Below are 19,176 nucleotides of genomic sequence, written 5' to 3'. Positions count from 1 at the left end.
AAAGTGATGTCTCTGCTTTTTATATCTGCATAGATTTCAAAAAAATAGAAGACTGGAATCGTTCTAAATACAGTTGGGGGCAACTCATTATCATTGCCTTATTACTACTTACCATTTTTAAAAAGCCAATAAAATATATTTAGGATTCCAACTCTCCCTTGCCTGCCACATACATTCATTCTGCTGAGATATGACAGAGAGGGTGCTGTCTCCAAAGGCAACACATCCTATGCTTTCTCAGCTCTGTGTTTGTGTGTGTTCATTACTCAATTGTGTCTGACTCTTGTGAACCCATGGACTGTAGCCTGCCAGGGTACTCTGCCATGGAATTCTCCAGGCATGAATGCTGGAGTGGGTAGCCATTCCATTATCCAGGGGTTCTTCTTGACCCAGGAATCAAACTCTGATCTTCTGTATTGAAGATAGAGTATTACCATCTGAGCTACCAGAGAACATTGCCTCTTATTCTTCTTGGTGATTGGTGGTTTAGTGGCTAAGTCATATCTGACTCTTGTGACCTCATGGACTGTAGCCTGCCAGGCTCCTCCATCCATGGGATTTCCTAGGCAAGAGTACTAGAATGGATTCCCATTTCTTTCTCCAGGGGAATCTTCCCGATCCAGGGATCAAACACGTGTCTCTTGAGTCTGCTGCACTGAGTCTCCTTACCAACTGAGCCACCAGGGAAACCCATATAAGAAGCCCTTATTCTTCTTCAGTTCAGTTCAGTCACTCAGTTGTATTTGACTCTTTGTGACCCCATGAACCACAGTATGTCAGGCCTTCCTGTCCATCACCAACTCCCAGAGTCTAAACTAACCCATGTCCATTGAGTCGATGATGCCATCCAATCGTCTCATCCTCTGTTGTCCCTTTCTCCTCTAGCCTTCAGTCTTGCCCAGTATCAGGGTCTTTTCCAACGAGTCAGTTCTTCACATCAGGTGGCCAAAGTATTGGAGTTTCAGCTTCAGCATCAGTCCTTCCAGTGAATATTCAGGACTAATTTCCTTTAGGATGGACTGGTTGGATCTCCTTGCAGTCCAAGGGACTCTCAAGAGTATTCTCCAACACCACAGTTCAAAAGCAACAATTCTTAAGTGTTCAGCTTTCTTCACAGTCCAACTCTCACGTCCATACATGACTACTGGAAAAACCATAGCCTTGACCAGAAGGACCTTTGTTGGCAAAGTAATGTCTCTGCTTTTGAATATGCTGTCTAGGTTGGTCATAACTTTCCTTCCAAAAATAAGCATCTTTTAATTTCATGGCTGCAATCACCATCTGCAGTGATTTTGGAGCACCAAAAAAGAAAGTCTGACACTGTCTCCACTGTTTCTCCATCTATTGGCAATGAAGTGATGGGATCAGATGCCATGATCTTAGTTTTCTGAATGTTGAGCTTTAAGCCAACTTTTTCACTCTCCTCTTTCACTTTCATCAAGAGGCTCTTTAGTTCTTCTTCACTTTTTGCCATAAGGGTGGTGTCATCTGCATAGCTGAGGTGATTGATATTTCTCCCGGCAATCTTGATTCCAGCTTGTGCTTCTTCCAGTCCAGCGTTTCTCATGATGTACTCTGCATATAAGTTAAATAAGCAGGGTGACAACATACAGCCTTGATGTACTCTTTTTCCTATTTGGAACCAGTCTGTTGTTCCATGTCCAGTTCTAACTGTTGCTTCCTGACCTGCATACAGGTTTCTCAAGAGGCAGGTCAGGTAGTCTGGTATTCCCATCTCTTACAGAATTTTCCACAGTTTATTGTGATCCACACAGTCAAAGGCTTTGGCATAGTCAATAAAGCAGATGTTTTTCTGGAATTCTATGGCTTTTTCAATGATCTAGTGGATGTTGGCAATTTGATCTCTGGTTCCTCTGCCTTTTCTAAAACCAGCTTGAACATCTGGAAGTTCATGGTTCATGTATCACTGAAGCCAGGCTTGGAGAATTTTGAGCATTACTTTACTAGCATGTGCTGTTGCTGCTGCTAAGTTGCTTCAGTCCTGTCCGACTCTGTGTGACCCCATAGACAGCAGCCCACCAGGCTCCCCTGTCCCTGGGATTCTCCAGACAAGAACACTGGAGTGGGTTGCCATTTCCTTCTCCAATGCATGAAAGTGAAAAGTGAAAGTGAAATTGCTCAGTCGTGTCCAACTCTTCACGACCCCATGGACTGCACCCTACCAGGCTCCTCTGTCCATGGGATTTTCCAGGCAAGAGTACTGCAGTGGGGTGCCATTGCCTTCTCTGTTACTAGCATTTGAGATGAGTGCAATTGTGCAGTAGTTTGAACATTCTTTGGCATTGCCTTTCCTTGGGGTTGGAATGAAAACTGGCATTTTCCAGTCCTGTGCCTACTGCTGAGTTTTCCAAATTTGCTGCATATTGAGTGCAGCACTTTCACAGCACTATCTTTTAGTATTTGAAATAGCTCAACTGGAATTCAATCACCTCCTCTAGCTTTGTTTGTAGTGATGCTTCCTAATGCACACTTGACTTCACATTCCAGGATGTCTAATCTAGGTGAGTGTGAGTGATCACACCATTGTGATTATCTGTGTCATGAAAATCTCTCTTGTACAGTTCTTCTGTGTATTCTTGCCATCTCTTCTTAATATCTTCTGCTTCTGTTAGGTCTGTACCATTTCTGTCATTTATTGAGCCCATCTTTGCATGAAATGTTCCCTTGATACCCCTAATTTTCTTGAAGAGATCTCTAATCTTTCCCATTCTATTGTTTTCCTCTATTTCTTTGCATTGATCACTGAAGAAGGCTTTGTTATCTCTCCTTGCTATTCTTTGGAACTCTGCATTCAAATGGGTATATCTTTCCTTTTCTCTTTTGATTTTGCTTCTCTTCTTTTCATAGCTATTTGCAAGGCCTCCTCAGATAGCCATTTTGCTTTTTTGCATTTCTTTTTCTTGGAGATGGTTTTTATTCCTGTCTCCTGTACAATGTCACAAACCTCCATCCATAGTTCATCAGGCATTCTGTCTATCAGATCTAGTACCTTAAATCTATTTCTCACTTCCACTGTATAGTCATAAGAGATTTGATTTAGGTCATACATGAATGGTCTAGTGGTTTTCCCCACTTTCTTCAATCTCAGTCTGAATTTGGTAATAAGAATTGCATGATCTGAGCCACAGTCAGCTCCTGGTCTTGTTTTTGCTGACTGTATAGATCTTCTCCATCTTTGGCTGAAAAGAATATAATCAGTCTGATTTTTGTGTTGACCATCTGGTGATGTCCATGTGTAGAGTCTCTTGTGTTGTTGGAAGAGGGTGTTTGCTATGGCCAGTGCATTCTCTTGGTATTCTCTTAGACTTTGCCCTGCTTTATTCTGTACTCCAAGACCATTATTCTTCTTAGGTTAATTCAAAAGCTGCTTCTCGTATTTCCACTTTTTCTAGTTCTGCTCTTTGTAGCCACAAAAGAGTAAGACAAGTCTATCTTTTAAAAGAAAATCCTTTGGGTATTTGAAAAATAGCTTGTGTGCTTCCCCTTTTATCTGACCCATTTCTAAGCTAGATGGAAGTTTCTATACTTAACTCCTATTTGAGATGTGTTCAGATCTCTTCTAACTTCATTTCTCATTTTTTATTCTTCCTTTTAATTTACTCTGGCTTATCAATATATATAAATGATGCTGAATTGTATGTAATATTCCAAGTTTGCTTTGTATAGTGCAGAGTAAAGTTGGCCAGCTTTGTTTCAAACTCTTCTTATTGGCTACCCATTGTAAGCAAACATCTGACACCTCTAGCTGATTAGTAAATTTACAGTCACAGTTAATTTTCACATTAACTCATACCAAGTATTTTTTCTTCTTCCATAAGTTTATGTTCGCTATTATTGAGCTTTAAAGCATAAGTGTACATTTGATTGCCTTCATAGTAGCCTAGGAATATAGGCCCTCACTGTCATATCTAATCTTGGCTTCATCCACTTATTATTTGCTTTCTACCTTCTTTGTTGTCTCCTGAAAATATGATAAGCATACTTTTTTGTTTTCATCTAATGCATGAAAAAAAAATATTTTGATAGGTAAGGACGATGCCACAAATTTGTAATGGTCCACCTTTATCCAAGGTTTAAATCAATGTCTTAGTCAACATTATTTATGATTATGAAGGCATTTATGAATGCACCTAATAATTCACATTTCAAAAAGCACCTTATTAACATGTATAAATACTTTATTCAAGTGTCCAAGTGTTTTGTTAAGCTAGTGAAAAATTACCAAAATAGGAAGTAATGATTGTACAGCAGATTTATTTAGGGTAAATCTTCATAGATTTCTTAGGATTTCACAATTCTTGTCAAGTAATAGTAAATTATATTTATATAGTGCTTGATTTTTCTAAACGATTCATCATGGGATTTTCTAAAGTGGAAGCATTGTATAAAGTTCATAGGCATTTTAGTCTAACAAATGGAATAGAATATCTGGCTTTAGTATGCATTAGTTCTGTGTCAAAAGTGAATGTTTAAACTTTCAGTATATAAAAAAGATAATAATGGATGATTCATAAGATTATTATGAAGATATAGAGAGAATTTATACCCAGTCCAGGGCCTAGCTCACAGTGTGCATGACAAAATTAATATCTCTTACTTCCTACACCAAGATACTTGATTAACTGTACTGATTATTCAGATTGATATTATAGCCATTTTGAAGATGAAGAAAAAATGTTTAGAGAGCTTTATTCATTCATTCAATAATTATTGAATGCTTTCTAGGTTTGGCACTGTTATTCAGCAGATAGAGTGAATTATGAGATAGATGCACAGATACCATGGGAACACAGAGAATGTGTAACCAAACCCAGCCTCAAAGGCTAGACAGTTAATTTTGAACAACAGCTTGCTTAGAGTTGACATAATGTTTTGACAACTCAGTAATTGTCTTTATTATCGATGTGACATAAATATTAACAATAAATCTAATTTTTTCTGGTAGGTATAGTCTATAACAAAATAGCTTCTCATATTTAGCTTCAAAGGGTAATATGTTGGGGCAGCAAATTGTGACCCACAAAAGTTTAAAATCCAGCTTTAATGAATCATTAAAGATTATTTATAATTAGCATATGATGTATATGTAATTAGATGCTAAGGTATTCATGAGGTTCAAATAATTTGTTCTTTTATGAAGTAAAATGTTTTCTTTCTGATTAAAAATATTCTTTATTAAATTGATAATTCATTTTTATAGCTGGATAGTCTTAATTTGGCCATAAATACAGAATTAGTGGAATTAAAATTAATGATATTACATGTAATTCAAAACCATTAAATTATGACCTTTGTAAGAATGAATTTATTCTGTTCAAATCTTATTGTCTGAGAGAATGAATAATATTGTACAACTATGGAAAACTGTCAATGTAGATAATAATTTAGTAGCTATATTTAATAACAGTGACTAGAAAGATGACTAAAAATATGGCTTAAACATGACAAATCCATTTTGTTTTTTGCTAAGTTAATCAAAACATATAGTGTTTTTCCCTTGAGAGAATTTTTATTCATTTGAAGAGATTTAAAAAAAATGCTAATACAGGACTTTTTACTTTGAGCATTTATATAAAGATACTATGTGAATCCTTAGTGTATTTAAAAAACAGTAAACACCGAAAGTAGGACTCCCACTTATGCAGAATGATAGGTTGTTGATCCTACACACACACACACACACACACACGACCATACTGAATTCAAAAAAAAAAAAAAAATCTAGACATTAGGAAAATGATAAAAGGCAGAAGAGAAACAGAATCACTTCTTGAAAAATTGCTGTAGTTTCACAGAAGAAAAATGGCAGTCTTTAGGCTTTTTGCCAGTTGCTGTATTCCTTACCTACTTGCACTCTTAGTTGGTGAGAAGTGTTTATTTATCAGCTCAGGGCTGTCTGCATAAACTTGCAGCTGTGCTATCCGAGGATGTGAACTCAGTTTTGAGCAGAATGTGAAAACACAAGAGCTTGCAGAAGAAATTGGTGGAGGCAGTAGGAAACCAAGGAGATTGCGATAGTCTGAGATTTGGTCCTGGTTGGGGTGAACAGGGGACCAGGTGGAACTTGATTGGGTGATGTAAACTAGTTAAGTAAACTCTCCATGCATCCCTGACTGTCTAGGAAACTTTGTACGTAAGACAGCCAAGTGGAAATTGAGTGTAAACAGAGATTTGGGAACTGGTTGATTTTTGAAGACCCTTCACCAGTTACACACAACAGATTGATCATTGAAGAGAGGAAGTTAAAGATTTTTGAGCACATCTGCCAAACTCATTGGCTGATCATTAAATCAACACAGACACAGGGGTGACCCCTCCGAAACAAAGCTTAAAGGTAAAAGATAAACCCTGTAGAATCCTATAGAAAAGAAGAAATAGACCATATTGCTATCCTGCGGCTAAGTCGCTTCAGTCGTGTCCGACTCTGTGCGATCCCATAGAGGGCAGCCCACCAGGCTTCCCCTTCCCTGGGATTCTCCAGGCAAGAACACTGGAGTGGGTTGCCATTTCCTTCTCCAATGCATGAAAGTGAAAAGTGAAGGTGAAGTCGCTCAGTCGTGTCTGACTCTTAGCGACCCCATGGACTGTAGCCCACCAGGCTCCTCCATCCATGGGATTTTCCAGGCAAGAGTACTGGAGTGGGGTGCCATTGCCTTCTCCGATTGCTATCCTATATCTACATATTTATTATCTATGCGAGTTGTGCTCAGTAAGATGCAGATAATCATGAAACTACCCCCAAGAGCTCTAGAAGAAATCATATAAACAGTTCAAGTAATTAGAGAGCATAGTCTGACACATAGTAACTCTTCTGTTATTTCTTTCTCCTTTTCATTTTTATTGAGGTATGGTTGACTTGCAACATTACATATATTCATTTCAGGTATACAACATAGTAATCTGACACTTATGTACATTGCAAAGTAATCACCACAATAAATGTAGTCACCATACAAAGTTATCATCGACTACATTATTGTATTATCACTGTATTATTGACTACATTCCCTATGCTGTACTTTACATCCTCAAGACATTTATTGTGTGCCTAGAAGTTTATACCTCTTAATCCCCTTCATCTACTTTGCTAATTTGCCACCTTCCCTCCCCTCACACAACCACCAGTTCATTCTCTCTATGAGTCTATTTCCGTTTTAATTCGTTTGTTCATTTGTTTTGTTTTTTGGATTTCACATATCAGGGATATCATATGGTATTTGCCTTTCCCTGTCTGACTTTTATCACTTAGCAGAGATACTGAACATTCCACCCCAAACAGCAGAATAGAACATTCTCCAAGATAAATCACATTTGGCCCAAAAACAAGTCTTAAAAATTTAAGAAGAATGAAATCATCATCAAGCATTTTTCCAACTGCAAAACTATGAAACTAGAACTCAATTACATGAAAAAAACTGGGAAAAACACAAACATGCAGAGGGTAATTTTTCTGTTATTCCTACAGAAAGCAGTAAGTGTGCTTTTGCAGAAACAAAAGCAAAATTCTATGAGAAAAGTAGTTTACATTCAGATCAAGAGAGAATAAAAAAAGAAAATAAAAAACGAGAAGCAAAGATTCAACAATACAAAGTTCTTAATTAACTTGATAGTTTTACATGTCCTGAATTTTGCTATTCACGAATTTAGGGTACTGATGGCTGGATGGCATCACTGACTTGATGGACGTAAGTCTGGGTGAACTCCGGGAGTTGGTGATGGACAGGGAGGCCTGGCGTGCTGCGATTCATGGGGTCGCAAAGAGTCAGACACGACTGAGCGACTGAACTGAACTGAACTATGCATTCATTCAACAATGATGTTGACACTGATGGGACACTGTATAAGTTTCTGAAAATAGAAAGATGACTGATGTAAGAATTATAAAAACAGTGATACTACTAATTCAGATGTTTCAAGCATATTATAATGATTTCATGTAACAGGGTCTCCCTGTTAGTCATGCAGCTGCTGCTGCTGCTGCTGCTAAGTCACTTCAGTCGTGCCTGACTCTGTGCGACCCCATAGATGGCAGCCCACCAGGCTCACCTGTTGCTGGGATTCTCCAGGCAAGAACACTGGAGTGGGTTGCCATTTCCTTCTCCAATGCAGGAAAGTGAAAAGTGAAAGGGAAGTCGCTCAGTCGTGTCTGGCTCTTCACGACCCCATGGACTGCAGCCCACCAGGCTCCTCCGTCCCTGGGATTTTCCAGGCAAGAGTACTGGAGTGGGGTGCCATCGCCTTCTCCAAGTCATGTGGCAAGACAGTTTAAAGGTAAGGACTTCCTTCATGTAAATATGTAATATTACCTTGGTGGCTTGTGACTAAATCCAGGAGTTAAATATTGACCTAAAAATTAGGCTTATGTTAAAGTTAGCATTGTGTGGGCCTTTATATTACTCTCAAGTCAATGTAGCTGATAAATAGAGATTTCTACCAGAGTTGTTGTACCTTCTTTGAATTTGCTATTAGTTATTTCATTCTACATCCATTAGTTTAGAAAGCATTAGGATATTAGGAGTAGACTTCTAACTTGAGAGCTTATTGAGAGCATAACACCAGAAGGGAATCCATTGTGATTATCTTGGGGAGTGATACTCATAATTCCTTCTGAGTTTTCCTCAATCAACACATGAAAAATTCATACATTTCAGGTTTGACTTTTGAAGGCTTATCTACAAGGAGTAGGCAGCACTGAGACTGCAGTTTCTGTTGATGGTAATAACTCATAATATCTTTGCTGCTGAACAGTTCTCCCCTGACCTTTAGACTCATATAGTTACTAGACTACTTGACATTTCCAAATGCATGCTACATAGATAAATCAAACAGTATTTTCCAAGAGGAACTGTTGATCTCATCCAACAAAACTGATCCTCTTCTGGCATTTCCTGGTTTCAGTAATTGTTAAAACCACCCACCAAGATGCTCACATTGGCAAATGTAGTGCCTTCCTCAATCTCCCAACTCTGTAATTCCTATTGTTTCTGCCTTCTAAACATGTCTCATGCTTTTTCAGTTTTCTCTACACTATGATGGTTTGAATCCAAACTCTTACATTACACCTTTCTCCTAACCAGTCTCATCTTTAAATATTTTGTTGTTGTTCAGGTGATAAGTCATGTCTGACTCTTTGCCACCCATGGACTGTAGCATGTCAGGTTCCTCTGTCCTCCACTGTCTCCTGGAGTTTGCTCATATTCATTTCCATTGAGTCAGTGGTGCTATCTAACCATCTCATCCTCTGCTGCTCTCTTCTCCCTTTGCCCTCAATCTTTCCCAAAATCAGGGTCTTTTCCAGTGAGTTGGCTCTTCGCATTAGGTGGCCAAAGTATTGGAGCTTAAGCTTCAGCATCAGTCCTTCCAGTGAACATTCAGGGTTGATTTCCTTTAGGATTGACTGGTTTACTCTCTTTGCTGTCCAAGGAACTTTCAAGAGTCTTCTCCAGCACCACAATTCAAAAGTATCAATTCTTTAGTGTTCAGCTTTTTTTATGGTCCATTTCTTACATCTGTGCATGACTACTGAAAAAACATAGCTCTGACTATATGGATCTTTATTGTTAAAGATTGCTTCTTACCTTGATTCATGGACCTAACATTCCAGGTTCCCATGTGATACTCTTACAGCATTGGACTTCACTTTCACCACCTGACACATCTGCAATTGAGTGTCATTTCTGCTTTGGCCCGGCCTTTTCATTCTTTCTGGAGATATTTCTCTGTTCTTCTACAGTAGTATATTGGACACCTGCTGACCTGGGGGGCAGAGTCATCTTCTGGTGTCACATATTTTTGCCTTTTCATACATTTCATGACATTCTCACGGTAAGAATACTGGAGTGGTTTTGCCATTCCCTTGTCCAGTGGACCATGTTTTGTCAGAGGTCTTCACTACAACACATCCATTTCAGGTGGCTTTTCAAGGAATGGCTCACAACTTCATTGAGTTATGCAAGCCCCTTCACCACAACAAAGCTGTGATCCACGGTGCTGGTTTAGTCACTAAGTTGTGTCCAACTCTTGTGACCCCATGGACTGTAGTTTGCCAGGCTCCTCTGTCCATGGGATTTCCCAGGCAAGAATACTGGAGTGGTTTGCCATTTCCTTCTCCAGGGGATCTTGCTAACCCAGGGATTGTACCCAGGTCTTCTGCATTGCAGGCAGATTCTTTACCAACTGAGCTACCAGGGAAGCAAAGGGTCTTTAAATCCCTCATTTAAATCCTCTTTTAAACATAGCAGCAGGGTAATCTTTTTAGATTATGGATAGGACAATAATATTGTCCTTAAAAAGTTTCAATTCCCTTGCATGATGTTTTCCAATTACAAATATGAATTCCTTACCAAGGCCTATTATAATCTAACTTCTTTACTCCTTTCAAATTTGTTTCTTTCTATCCTCTCTTCCCTGTATGTTCTGGCCACTGTGGCCTTTTTTCGGTTTCTCATCTTTGTCTGTTCCTTTCCTACCTCAATGCCTTGGCAGCTAGCTTTCTGCCTAAAAAAGACTTTATGCTGAATATCCCAGGTTAAACTTTACAAAGACCTTTCCCAAACTATGGTAAATTGTCTAACTACTGTTATTATTTTATATATTCTATCTTTAATTATCATATAAGTACCTCATTTTAATTTATTTTTTATTGAGATAACATTGGTTTTGACATTATATTTCATGTGTGCACATTATATTTCTAATTCTGTACACAGTACAATGAATACAAGTTTCAGATATGCATTTTATGTACTCATCTATACCGATATATATTTAAGCTGCCTTAAAGATGCCATAACTGCTTTTAAAAGATGTGCTAAGAGAGCATATTTAGCACCTGTTTCTGCACAATTTCTAGAGCATATACCCCGTCACCCAAAGTAAATCTGCAAAACAAAATAATGGACATTACTAAGCAGTATGTGTTCATAATTAATTCATGAACACAAATAATTTAACAAACAATACTGAAGTTATGTCTTGGAGATACTAGACATAGGCATAGGCACTCAGCAAGGCGGCAAGTACCTTCCCGACCTGTTGTGGTGTCTCCTAAAATCTTGCTCCCACACCGACCAACACAGGACATTGCTGAGGAGTCTCTCCAAACAAAAGGCTCATGTCAGAGATCAACAGCCAGCACTGGTGGAAATTCTCAATTTGTGGAGACATTACATTTTTAAAGAACTGGGTAGAAATAGAATAAAAGGTAATATATCTTAATTTCCTTTATAGACCTAGCCATTTTACTAGATTCATAGTGTAAAAATTATAACATGTTTACTTGATTTATTCATGAAATTAAAATGGTTGGCATATTAAATTTAAAAGGATGGTTTGTGTAGCCTCTAATTTCAAATTTACTATTAGATATAGTTAATTGCTACAAATACATTGCAAGCTGTGTTTAAAAAGTGAACATCGTTTATTTTTCCCCTATTTATCTGAAGTAGCAAACAACAGAAAATAAACCAATATTAAAATTAACCAAAGCAAGTCATCATGTTTTTGGCCATGACGTTCACCATGTTGTCAAACAGATGTAGAAATACACAAATTCAGGAAAGAGAGCTTAGAGTGTGTGTCTGTGTATATTATATATGTGTGTGTGTGTATATATATATATATATATATATATATATGTATATTTCTCACACAAATAAAGCAAACCCACAAAATACAAATGTATATTACTAAGCAGTAAATATTCATAATGCATAAATGAGCACTAATAATTTTATTAAAGGGTGCTAAAATCATGTCCTGTAGGTACTAGCTGCAAGCATAGGAAATCATTAAATTGGCAAAGTACCCTCCTAATCCTATGTTGATGGTATCTCCTAGAATACAGTGTCCCACTCTGTGTGTGTGTGTGTGTGTGTGTGTGTGTGTACATATATACACACACACATATAATGTACATATTTCACATTGGATCAGGCCAAATGATTCTAGAATGGAACACAGAGTTGTAACATGAGCAAGAGGTAGGATGTTGCTATCCTCATATGGTGAGAAGATCTTGGAAAGCAGGAAGGGCAGGGCCCAGCCAAGAGATCTGAGCAGATAGAGTTCAGTATAAAAGTGATGGGGAAGGTGACATGGAAGGTGATGCAGTTTACTGAATAAATAACCACAAGCCAAGGACTGGGCTTGTTATTGTTTAGTCACTAAGTCATGTCCAACTCTTTGGTGACCCCATAGACTGGAGCCCACCAGACTCCTCTGTCCATGGGATTCTCCAGGCAAGAATACTGGAGTGGGTTGCCATTTCCTTCTCCAGGGCATCTTCCCCACCCAGGGATCAGACCCACATCTCCCACATTGGCAGGTGCAGTCTTTACCACTGAGCCACCAGGGAACTGGGCTAGATAGTTTAAAGGTAAGTTGCTTTGATGTTTGCAACAAATTTTTGAAATAAATAGTATATTCCTTAGTTTACTTGTAAGAGACTTGGAGTTCAGTAAATTTAGCTCCTTTGCTCAAGTTCACACAGAAAGTAGCCTGTCCAGGGACTTCCCTGGTGGTCCAGTAATTAAGACTACTATACAGGGGGTACAGGTTCCAATCCTGGTTGGGAACTAAGATCCCACATGCTGTCAGGATTGGCAAAAATATTTGAAAGCATTTGAAAATGGCCTGTCTGGACACATAGAGAGTTATGTATTGGTCTTAAACCAAGCTCTTTAAGTTTCCAGAAAATGGAGGAAGAAACGAGACCACATCAAACCAAGAGGTGGAGAGGTGGCATTAATACTTTACCATTATATATGTCCCTGGAAAAGGAAATTGCTACCCACTCCAGCATTCTTGTCTGGGAAATCCCATAGACAGAGGGGCCTGGCAGGCTGCAGTCCATGGGGTTGCAAAAGAGTTGGACATGACTTAGCAACTAAACAACAAACAAATATATGTCAGGCACACTTGTAGGCTTTGTGTTTATAGCAGTAAATGAGACAAAGTGTTAAGCTCATTGACCATACAGTCTAGCAGAAGAGACCAGCAATGAAAAATAAAGATATGAATAAATACATGGCATAAATAGTATATAACTGTAGATACTTGGAATAAAACTGTAGTTATCAAAGGCCATAGATGTGAAGGGATAGAAAGTGGTTTTTTAAAATAGCAGATATATAATCAGAGACACAAATGAAGAGAGGAAAGACTGAAACAGTAGTGTTCTGGGCAGCCACTAGTGCCATGAAGCAGAATTACTGTGTTTGAGGGATGGTAGGAAGACAGCATGGTTAAAATGGAAAAGGGAGGCAGACAGAGCTGAAGATATGGTTAGAGATAAAGAAAACAGCTGGTTTATGTAAGCTTTCGTACGTTATTTTAAAGAGTTTGTGGGTTTTTAAACATTTTCTACTTCTTTATTTTTAATTTTAAAAAAATATGTATTGAAATATAGCTCATACTATAGTTCACAATACTGTGCACATGTATGTGTATGTGTATATATATACACATACACATGCTTTGGGGGCTTCCCAGGTAGTAGCTCCCAATGCAAGAGACACAAGAGACACAGGTTCGATCCCTGGGGGCTGGGAAGATGCCCTGGAGAAGGGATGGCAACCCACTCCGCTATTCTTGCCTAGAAAATCCCATGGACAGAGGAGCCTGACAGGCTACAGTCCAGGTGGCTGCAAAGAGTAAGACATGACTAAGTGACTGAACATACATACACACACACAGTAGACATATCTGAGATATATTTTGATGCCACACACTTAGAATATCTATATTAGGAGCATATAACAGGATCTCCCAGAATTCCTCTGGGCATGACTTTGCTGGTTGAGTTGCCTATGATTTCAGCCCTGTCCCCCTCAGGAGTTCAAAGGATGCTATAAAGGAACAATACAACTTCTGATCTCTCCATTTTCCAAACTCCAGTATTATCGCAAATGTCCTTTGCCATACTATTACACATTCTGAATGATCACTGTCAGGGCCTTCTCCTTTGCAGAAAGTCTCATTTTGATCTCAGCATACATTTCACAAAACTGAAGGTTTTTACAATCATCTCTTGTCTTTTAAAATTGGTTAATTTCTTGGAGAGAGAGATTTCCACACAGACATGGGATTTGTCATTGTTCCTATCCTTTGTTTTAGTTTCATTTTCTGATGAGGAATTCGATACTCCCCCTTATGCGGCCATTGTTGGTAATGTTTTGTGAAGAGGATGTTAATTAATGTTTCTGGAACTTCCTTTTGTGCTAATTTTGGAACCAAGCATCTTGCTTACATTATTTTACTTTAGCTTCAGAATAACCCTGGTAAATGTGTGTTATTTTCATTCGTAAAGGAGGACACTGAGGCTGAGAATTTAAATAACATGATTAATTACACTTAGTAAGCAGGGAAGTAAGGCAATGGCAACACACTCCAGTACTCTTGCCGGGAAAATCCCATGGATGGAGGAGACTGGTAGGCTGCAGTCCATGGGGTCGCTAGGAGTTGGACACTACTGAGTGACTTCACTTTCACTTTTCACTTTCATGCATTAGAAAAGGAAATGACAACCCACTCCAGTGTTCTTGCCTGGAGAATCCCAGGGACGGGGGAGCCTGGTGGGCTGCCGTCTCTGGCGTCTCACAGAGTCAGACATGACTGAAGCGACTTAGCAGCAGCAGCAAGCAGGGGAGTGGGGATTTGAGACTTTCCCTATAATTTTTCTAGAACTGCAAAGCACAAGTTCTTTCTATTGCTGATGCTCCACAGATCCCAGAGTAAGTTCCTGTAGCAACCCCTGAAGGAATGGCTTTTTTTCCTTCAGCACTTTAAAGTTTCTTTCTGACATCCAGGCTAACTGTGCTGCTTATTTTGTAATCCAGTCAAATGCAGCAGCAGTTTTATATTTCTGCCTTTGAATCTCAGATCCAAGAAACTGGCAGCAGCATGAATTCCTCAGTGTAAAAGAATTGTAATGATCTGACTTTGTCGATGGGTTGACACCGAATTCTTTTAGTCACATAAGGCTTTTTCTTTTTTTGGTGAGAAATAAAAATAGTTGCAGAGGAGTGAATTTGAGGAGTAAGAACAATTTAACTGAAAACTGATTTTTTTATACAAGATTTATAATGAAAGTGAAAGTCATTCAGTCAGGTTAGAATCTTTGTGACTCCATGGACTATACTATCCATGGAATTCTCCAGGCCACCTTTCCCTTTTCCAGGGGATCTTCCCAACCCAGGGATTGAATCCCAGTCTCCAACATTGCAGGCAGATTCTTTTTTTTTAGTTATTATTATTACTTTTTTTACTTTACAATATTGTATCGGATTTGCCATACATCAACATGCATCCGCCATGGGTGTACATGTGTTCCCCATCCTGAACCCCCCACCCGCCTCCCTCCCCATACCATCCCTCTGGGTCATCCCAGTGCACCAGCCCCAAGCTTCCTGTATCCTGCATCGAACCTGGACTGACAATTTGTTTCTTATATGATATTATACATGTTTTAATGCTATTCTCCCAAATCATCCCCCCTCCCCCAACAGACTTCAAAAGACTGTTCTATAATCTGTGTCTCTTTTGCTGTCCTGCATACAGGGTTGTCATTACCATCTTTCTAAATTCCATATATATGCGTTAGTATACTGTATTGGTGTTTTTCTTTCTGGCTTACTTCACTCTGTATAATAGGCTCCAGTTTCATCCATCTCATTAGAACTGATTCAAATGTATTCTTTTTAATGGCTGAGTAATACTCCATTGTGTATATGTACCACAGCTTTCCTATCCATTCATCTGCTGATGGACATCTAGGTTGCTTCCATGTCCTGGCTATTGTAAACAGTGCTGTGATGAACATTGGGGTACACATGTCTCTTTCAATTCTGGTTTCCTCAGTGTGTATGCCCAACAGTGGTATTGCTGAGTCATACGGCAGTTCTATTTCCAATTTTTTAAGGAATCTCCACACTGTTCTCCATAGTGGCTGTACTAGTTTGCATTCCCACCAACTGTGTAAGAGGGTTGTCTTTTCTCCACACCCTCTCCAGCATTTATTGCTTGTAGACTTTTGGATAGCAGCAATTCTGACTGAAATGGTACCTCACTGTGGTTTTGATTTGCATTTCTCTGATAATGAGTGATGCTGAGCATCTTTTCATGTATTTGTTAGCCATCTGTATGTCTTCTTTGGAGAAATGTCTATTTAGTTCTTTGGCCCATTTTTTGATTGGGTCATTTGTTTTTCTGGAATTGAGCTGTAGGAGTTGCTTGTATATTTTTGAGATTAGTTGTTTGTCCGTTGCTTCATTTGCTATTATTTTCTCCCATTCTGGAGGCTGTCTTTTCACCTTACTTATAGTTTCTTTTGTTGTTCAGAAGCTTTTAATTTTAATTAGGTCCCATTTGTTTATTTTTGCTTTTATTTCCAATATTCTGGTAGGTGGGTCATAGAGGATCCTGCTATGATGTATGTCGGAGAGTGTTTTGCCTATGTTCTCCTCTAAGAGTTTTAGAGTTTCTGGTCTTATGTTTAGATCTTTAATCCATTTTGAGTTTATTTTTGTGTATGGTGTTAGAAAGTGTTCTAGTTTCATTGTTTTACAAGTAGTTGACCAGTTTTCCCAGCACCACTTGTTAAAGAGATTGTCTTTTCTGCATTGTATATTTTTGCCTCCTTTGTCAAATATAAGGTGTCCATAGGTGCTTGGGTTTATCTCTGGGCTTTCTATTTTGTTCCATTGATCTATATTTCTGTCTTTGTGCCAGTACCATACTGTCTTGATGACTGTGGCTTTGTAGTAGAGCCTGAAGTCAGGCAGGTTGATTTCTCCAGTTCCATTCTTCTTTCTCAAGATTGCTTTTGCTATTCAAGGTTTTTTGTATTTCCATACAAATTGTGAAATTATTTGTTCTAGCTCTGTGAAAAATACCGTTGGTAGCTTGATAGGGATTGCATTGAATCTATAAATTACTTTGGGTAGTATACTCATTTTCACTATATTGATTCTTCCAATCCATGAACATGGTATATTTCTCCATCTATTAGTGTCCTCTTTGATTTCTTTCATCAGTGTTTTATAGTTTTCTATATTTTGCAGGCAGATTCTTTACTAGCTGAGCCACAAGGGAAGCCCAAGAATACTGGAGTGGGTAACCTATCCTTTCTCCAGCAGATCTTCCTAACCCAGGAATCAAACTGGGGCCTCCTGCATTGCAGGCAAATTCATAATTAATTATAAGATTTATAATAAAATATGCTTAATTTTCCATTCCCAGAGACAGCTACCAAAAAATATACCTCCTTCTATTTTTATTCCCATCACTTTCCTCATTTCCCCTCAGGTCTGCTCTAAAATAATGTTCATAATCTGCTCCAAACTGTATTGTCCTGCCCTTCCTTTTCTGAGAGAAGAATAGGGAAAAAAATCTTCTCACTTGGTGATAATTGATTCATGCATGCATGCTCAGTCGCATCTGACTCTTTGCGACCCCATGGATTGAAGTCATCAAGGTGCCTCTGTCCATGGGATTGTTCAGGCAGGAATAGTGGAGTGGGTTGCCATTTCTTTCACTAGGGGATCTTACTGACCAGGGATTGAACCTATGTCTCTTACATCTCCTGCATTGGCAGGCAGATTTTTTTTTTTTTAATCACTCAGCAGCCTGGAAAGCCCTAATTGATTCATGTGTGCATGCTAAGTTACCTCAGTCATGTCTGACTCTGTGTGACCTATGGACCCTAGCCCTCCAGGCTCCTCTGTCTATGGGATTCTCCAGACAAGAATACTGGAGTGGGTTTCCATGCCCTCCTCCAGGGGATCTTCCCGATCCAGGGATCAAACCTGTTTCTTAATGTCTCCTGTATTAGCAGGTAGGTTCTTTACCACTAGAGCCACATGGGAAGCCCAATTGATGGATACTTCAGGGATAAACTGATTAAGGGGAAATGGTTATATTAATACCACCAATTTTTACCCCACATCTTAGTTTTCCTAATTCACACAAACCTATTTTACTACAACTTAAAAATAAGTAGCAAACTTTATATAGTATTTATCACCACTCAGTTTAGTTCAGTCAGATCAGATCAGTCTCTCAGTCGTGTCCGACTCTTTGTGACCCCATGAATCACAGCACGCCAGGCCTCCCTGTCCATCACCAACTCCCGGAGCTCACCCAGACTCACGTCCATCGAGTCAGTGATGCCATCCAGCCATCTCATCCTCTGTCATCCCCTTATCCTCCTGCCCCCAATCCCTCCCAGCATCAGAGTCTTTTCCAATGAGTCAACTCTTCGCATGAGGTGGCCAAAGTACTGGAGTTTCAGCTTTAGTATCATACCTTCCAAAGAAATCCCAGGGCTGATCTCCTTCAGAATGGACTGGTTGGATCTCCTTGCAGTCCAAGGGACTCTCAAGAGTCTTCTCCAACACCACAGTTCAAAAGCATCAATTCTTCAGCACTCAGCCTTGTTCACAGTCCAACTCTCACATCCATACATGACCACAGGAAAAACCATAGCCTTGACTAGACGAACCTTTGTTGGCAAAGTAATGTCTCTGCTTTTGAATATGCTATCTAGGTTGGTCATAACTTTCCTTCCAAGGAGTAAGCATCTTTTAATTTCATGGCTGCAGTCACCATCTGTAGTGATTTTGGATCCCAGAAAAATAAAGTGTGACACTGTTTCCACTGTTTCTCCATCTATTTCCCATGAAGTGGTGGGACCGGATGCCATGATCTTCGTTTTCTGAATGTTGAGCTTTAAGCCAACTTTTTCACTCTCCACTTTCACTTTCATCAAGAGGCTTTTTAGTTCCTCTTCACTTTCTGCCATAACGGTGGTGTCATCTACATATCTGAGGTTATTGATATTTCTCCCGGCAATTAGTTCAATAGTGAGGAGTTAATATGGAAATATTAGTGAGGAGTTAATAAAAGAAACACTTGAGGAATATATAGTCTGTGGAAGAACAAACATGTAAAGGGAGACAATTATATCCTAAGATACAAATGCTATGAAACTCTCAAGACATTAATTTTCTCAACTTTAAAATTCAAAAAAGTTTATTAATGGCAATAAGTTAAGTGGTTCAGGTGAATATAAAGGGAGATCAGTTTCTGATAGAGGAAACTGCTTGAAATAAGGCAATCTAGGGAGTCAGGTATTACCAGTTATTATTCTGCTTCCCT

This window comes from Bos taurus, chromosome 8, assembly GCF_002263795.3.
Source record: "Bos taurus isolate L1 Dominette 01449 registration number 42190680 breed Hereford chromosome 8, ARS-UCD2.0, whole genome shotgun sequence".
NCBI lineage: Eukaryota > Metazoa > Chordata > Mammalia > Artiodactyla > Bovidae > Bos > Bos taurus.
Note: the sequence above shows the minus strand (reverse complement) of the source record.